Source organism: Haemaphysalis longicornis, unplaced genomic scaffold, assembly GCF_048455015.1.
Source record: "Haemaphysalis longicornis isolate Haplotype H1 unplaced genomic scaffold, Haemaphysalis longicornis Haplotype H1 scaffold_9, whole genome shotgun sequence".
In the NCBI taxonomy this organism is placed as follows: domain Eukaryota; kingdom Metazoa; phylum Arthropoda; class Arachnida; order Ixodida; family Ixodidae; genus Haemaphysalis; species Haemaphysalis longicornis.
Genome location: NW_027526460.1, coordinates 46585700 through 46591876, shown reverse-complemented (window position 1 = coordinate 46591876; position 6177 = coordinate 46585700). Strand labels below are relative to the sequence as shown.

General features: G+C 50.2%; 1 pseudogene; it reads right to left on the bottom strand.

Moving 5' to 3' along the window:
- Positions 1-1301: 1301 nt before the first annotated feature.
- Positions 1302-5048, bottom strand: LOC144153166 (uncharacterized; annotated as a pseudogene).
- Between the last annotated feature and the right edge of the window lie 1129 nt (positions 5049-6177).

The window sequence follows — 6177 nt, the reverse complement described above, 5'->3', positions numbered from 1 at the left end:
CTTGACTGTGAAAGCGTGTTGATAATTATAATCTCCTTACTGCTACATCGTATTTGCGTCTTCGTTTCTTCGTCTTTTCACGCGAATTACTTCGGCTTGCTTCGTTTCTGCTACACCTTAGGCGTGTTTTTTTTTGTCTTTCTTTTTTTCATGTTTCATTTTTTCATCTTAAGGCGTGAATTACGTCCGAGAGCAGACTACCAGGCGCCACAGCCTCTCTATAGTCAGCTAGGTCCTGCGACGTTCGTGTACACCAGCTGGATTCCCGTCCCATTAGGTTCGCATGTCATACGGCACTCACTTCTCTACCAGAGTTACTTGATGAAACTCCCCGTAGGCCCCATGCACCAAGAAGTGGCCCAATAATTGGTCCACTCCTTTGGATTTTTCTGTGCAGTGGCGCTAACTGTTGGCGATAAAGTGAACTGCACAACGTGCTTCGCCGTTGAACCGCTGCGCGGCACAGTTTGACTGTTCTACATAGGGCACCTGGATGTGCGCGCCCGCCCACCTCCCCATTCAGAGTGGAGTCAACCGCGTCGTCTGCTACGGCGGCCGCCATGCTCATGCCCGCTCCGAGCGGCGCGCGTGTGTCGAGCGGTATGTCGGAAGCGATGCGCCTTTGTGCGGAAGATAACACTGCAAAAAAGGCACTAAGGCGGCATTACAGTGACTTCTGTGGCTATTAAGAAACCCGCCTGTGAGGGCTTCCACTGGGACGTGCTCCCCATGTTCGTTCCTCGAATGGTCTCAGGCGCCAAGCGCAGCGTATCTATGGCTGAGTTATACTTGTCCATACGTTCAAGACTCAAGAACTGACGGGTGTCGCGATGACATTAACGCATACCATTTAAAGACGAGCTCCAGAAACCACGCTGTGGTTTCAGCCTTCGGGTCTAGTTTCTTATGCTTTATCCAATACCGAATCGCGGCGGGAGTTTTTTTAAAAAACTGAACCGGGACTCCCATCTTGAACCGGGACTCCCATCTTCATCTTTGTAAAATGCCCGTTCGACAGGTGGATCTCCGATAGCTTAGGTGCGACTTTTAGTTCCCGGTCCTCGTCAAAACGTACCACTGCACGCACGTGCTCAAGTTGTTCTTTCTTTGAGGGTAGGCCATGTTGACGCTTGGTTGCTTCACTGATGGTGAAAACGACAGAGCTTAAAAGTTGGCCTCGGATGTTCTTAAGTACGGGCGCAGCGTCTGCAGTGAAGAAGAGTTCCATGTCTTTTAGGCAGGGCTGAGGTATCGAGTATATGGTGTTAGAGTTTCTGTGGCTAGAAAATCCAAACTCGCGCCTACATAGCCCTGTTGGAGGAACCCATATCTGAAGTGACAAAGCGTATCCTCTGGGATATATCTGCACAAAGTCGCACGATATCCATTACGTAGTCCTTCAGGATGCGGCCGTCTACGTAGCTTCCAGTAAAGTGATAAGCTATTGCTTGCTTCCACCGCTGGTTAAGGCCCCCTACCGTGAACACCAGGGCATGGCGAGCCGGTTCTTTTGGATTTTCAGGCAATGTTGTTCCCACAAGAACAACATCTTCAGCTCGATCGAGCTCATAGCCGTGGGGGATCTCCATCTCGTCCAGTAAAGGAACACAGTCATTTTCAATGTCTTGCATGCCTTCTGCTTTCGTTTTCAGCAGGTCTACCACGTCTGTGAGTATCCCAGGCTCAAACTCGAGTACCTGTAATCGACGCGCAAGAGTTCTGTTAGCCGGCAGCGGGTACCCGAGTTTCCTTAAGGTTTCATAGCCAGACGTGCCGCATGAAAATTTAATTTGAAGCGCTTGCTTCACAGTTTGCGGAGGCCAAGTACTCCCTTTGTTGCTTTCGCGCGACAGCGCCTGTATTTGGTCCTCGTTCAGAAATTTCATGTTCTTTCCAAAGGTTTCTATGGTACCTTCGAGCCTCTTGACCTTTTTTTCGAAGGGATTGGATCGTTGAGTTTTCCTGGGTATGCAATTCTTGAAGTTCGCTGTATTTGCGTGTCAGGTCTGCCAGCTGCTTATTTAATTCTGCGCTAGAGGTATTAGCAGACTCCGGGTCAGACACCCCAGCTTTCATTCCACTGGCTGAGCCTTGCAGACCTGTTTCGTGCGCTACCGGTGCAATTGAGCCGGCTTCATGCGAGCTGCAATTCTGTCCTTCAGGCAGCTCAAGGCTGCCCGGCGACGGCATTGCGTCGATCGCAGCTGCATGACCATCAGTGGTTACGTCGTGCTGATCTCCACGCAGGGCTGCGGCGAAAGTGGTCCCAGTCCTTTCCTTTGGTGCCTTCCTGTGACGAGGCAAAGCTGCAAAACCAAAGGAGAGCATCAAACTGCATCCCATAAACAGCATTAGGCATGCCGCGACTGGCTTTCTTAATGCCTTTACACTTCCATGTCTGAAGACCCGGGTGCTACCTTTTTTGCACATTTAAAACGCCTGTTGTCCTCTGCAGAGAGACAAAACGTCATTTCGGGGCAAAGTAACGCACGTCTTCGTGCCCGGCGCCCTTTTACCTAGTTTACAGAAGCAAAAACAGCATAAGAACGCCGCCCCTCCTCCTTCCCCCATAGAGCTGTGATCCAATGTCACATCCGCCACCGTGCAAGAAAAAAATCAACTCCTATATGCCTACGTTCGTTATGTTTAAACGCAAAAACAAATGGCAAAGGTCCGCCACCACAACTCTAACATCTAGAAACAAAACAAGCTCGACCTGCTTTTTTAGTGCACATGTACGGTTAAACTGTATTGTAATTGTAAGCGCCGCTATCAACACAAAAAAAGCACTGCATGCGTACACGGCCACACAATGAAGTCATAAGAATGCAGTGGCGAATAATGCTAAATTCTGTGTACAAGCACGCGGAAAAAAGGAAGTAATAACTTACGTCTGAAGGAAAATACTGTAGGCATGGTATTTGGCTTTAGCTTTTTCCACCCATTTGCCCTGTTTTGCTCGAAGCTGTCCTCTTCAAAATGAGCCTAGTTCTACATGCCGCTGTCACGTGAATTTATCTGCGCAGTTCGATGTTCAACCCACAGCTTTCGACGCGTGTACGTCCTTGACAAGTTGCAATAACCAAGCCGTTATTGTAAAAAAAAAAGTCAACATTTTATTTTATTGAACGAATTCAGCTTTCTTCTCTTGCCAACATGGAACCCAGAAGCCACAAGTGCACTTTGTCGCCTGCTCCGCATCGTGTGCTGTATTCTGGCCACAAAAAAAAGCAAGAAATTTGATTCGGCAGCTTTGCACAAGCTTGAAAGGCTTATTTAGAGAAATTTCATCAGCTACTTTTTAGGTTTTGGCATAAAATGTTCTGTAGCCCGAGAGACGACAGTTACTGTAGCCCCGGTTTGCGACGGACGCGGGAATTTTTAAACTGCCGGTGTGACCGCACAATCTCCAAATGACCGAGGCAGCCGCGCAGACATAAAACAATCACAGAAAACAAGGCACCAGAGTCAAGGAAGCAATCAATAGCCGCCTGGAAAGCCGCTGGAAAGCCGCCACTGTTCAATGTGTTTTCTTCAGTATGTCAATTATTTGTTTTGTTCGCGATAAAATGGGTATCATTTTGATCGGATGAAATCAGTGCTTTTAATGCACCAAACATGTATTTTGTCTGCACTGCCCCGTTAATGAGAAGAGAAGCCTATTTTCCGCCACGGGGGACTTTCTCACGGAACCGCTTCCGTCGGCGGGCTTAAAAAGCGACAGTTTGAGGGGGGATAAACGCGAGAATGGAGACGCGCGCACGCACGCACGCACGCACGCACGCGCGCACGTGCATACGCACACAAACACACGCGCGCACACACGCACGTACAAGCACACGTACGCACACATGCACACACACATACACATGCACATTCAAACACATGCAGTACGCGCACGCGCGCGCGCACACACAGCAAACACGCACACAGGCACACGAACACGCACACGCACGCACACACACACACGAAAGCACACACGCACAAGCACACGAGCAGAAACAAATACGCGCAAACACGGAAACACCCGCACATGTGATGCGCAGGGGTATGCACACATGCACGCGCAAGCATACGCACGCGCACGTACATACACACGCACACTCAAACACACACGGAATTGCGTACGCACACACACACACACGTGCGCGCACGCGCAAACACGCGCCCGCAAACGTCCACACACGAACACGCACACGAACACGCGCACACACGTACGCACACCGACGCACACGCCACACACACGCGCACGAACGCACAGGCACACGAGCTCCCACACACACGCGCACGCGCAGAAACGCACACACGCAAACACGCACCCACCCACACACACGCACACGGGACGCGCACGGGCACAAACAAGCACACACACACAAGCACACTCACGCACGCACACACACGCAGAGACACACGCGCAAACGCATACATGCACACACACACGCGCTCACGAACACATACGCACACCTGCACACCCACGCGAGCATCCACACACGCACACGCAAAAACACGCGTTCTCATACGCACACGCAAGCACACACGCAGGCACAAGCACACACCCCGACATGCGCACGAACACGCCCGCACACCAACTTGCCCACACATGAACCCACACACGTGCACGCGCACGCACACATACGCAAACACACACAGGAAAACGTACACATACACGCACACACACGCAACCACACACGCGCACGCGCACGCACACACACACAGACACCCACACACGAAAACGCACACACGCACACACACATACACACGAACCGACGCACGCGCACGCGCACGCAAACACACGCAGACACACACACGAAAACGCACACACACGCACACACACACACACGCACACGCGCGCGCGCGCAACCACACAAACGCACTTGAAAATAGACACACGCACACCCGAGCACCAACACACACGTACATGCAAACACACGCATACGCGCATGCACACACACATGCACACAGACACGCACACGCGCAGAAACACACACACAGGCGCACACACACACACAGAAAAGTGCGCGTGCACTCACACGCACACAGACGTACATGTACTCACGCGAAGCACATGTGCACGCGTACACACACCCCAACACACGCAAACACGCCCACACACACGCGCGTGCGCACACACGAGCGCACGCACGCAAACACGCAGTCGAATTTTGCGCAAAGAACCGTATGTACACTACTTGCATTAAAATATTCGCGATTACTACACAAACCGTTTAAGCAGCATTTTTCGTTTTGGCAGTTTGCTGTTACAAATTCAGTGGTACAAATATTGTGTAATAATCAAATCATGACCATTTGCGTAAAGCGGTGTGCCTTAGCGGTGCGCCTTAGAAGCTTTCAACTATGTTGCTATGAACTTTTCAAGAAAGAGTTCACGAGGAGCACAGCTGAGTACGTAACTATGAGAAAGATCTTAAAGTCACCCTGTAAACAAAGGGGACACGAAATCAAATGATGTTTTGGTGTCTCAGTCGTACGCATTCAATGACCAAAAGCTCTTTTTACAAAAGTGTCCCTAGAGTTTATATGCATTTCTACGTAAAGAGTGCTTTTCACGATTCAGGAATCAAGCGGTTGGAGTGTGTGGTGGTACAACGTACTTACATCGGACTCTTTTGGCCGAAGTTAGTGATAAAGTGACCTACACAACGTGCATCGGAGTTGCACCGCTGTCCGCCGCGGCCTCACTCTCCGAAATACCGCTGTTATGTGAATATTGCAGCAGACGTGGGCATGTTTAAATTGCCGGCGCGCCTGCACAGGCTCCAATTGGCCGAGGCAGCTGCGCAGACGCAGAAACATTCGCAACATTACAGACACCAGAGTCAAGACAGAAATGAATAATTTACAATAGTACAAATATAAGGGAATATGTCCACTTAAAGCTTAACGTGAGATGTAAGTTTGAATGATTGGTTGTTTTGTTAGTGTTCGTACGCTTGTGGCGCCACCGTATGCATGATCTACATTAGGGGGGGGGGGGGGGGTGTTGGTTTAGGCATAGAGATAATATATGAGGGCCGTGTTTTGAGGCGCAGTTTCATGACTATTTTTATAAGGGATCTGCTCCCCGCCAACTTTGCGCATTTGTAGTACACCGTTTCAGGAATTTTGTGAAGTGGACACATTAGCCCCTCAAAGCTACCCATTCGTACCCTATACCGC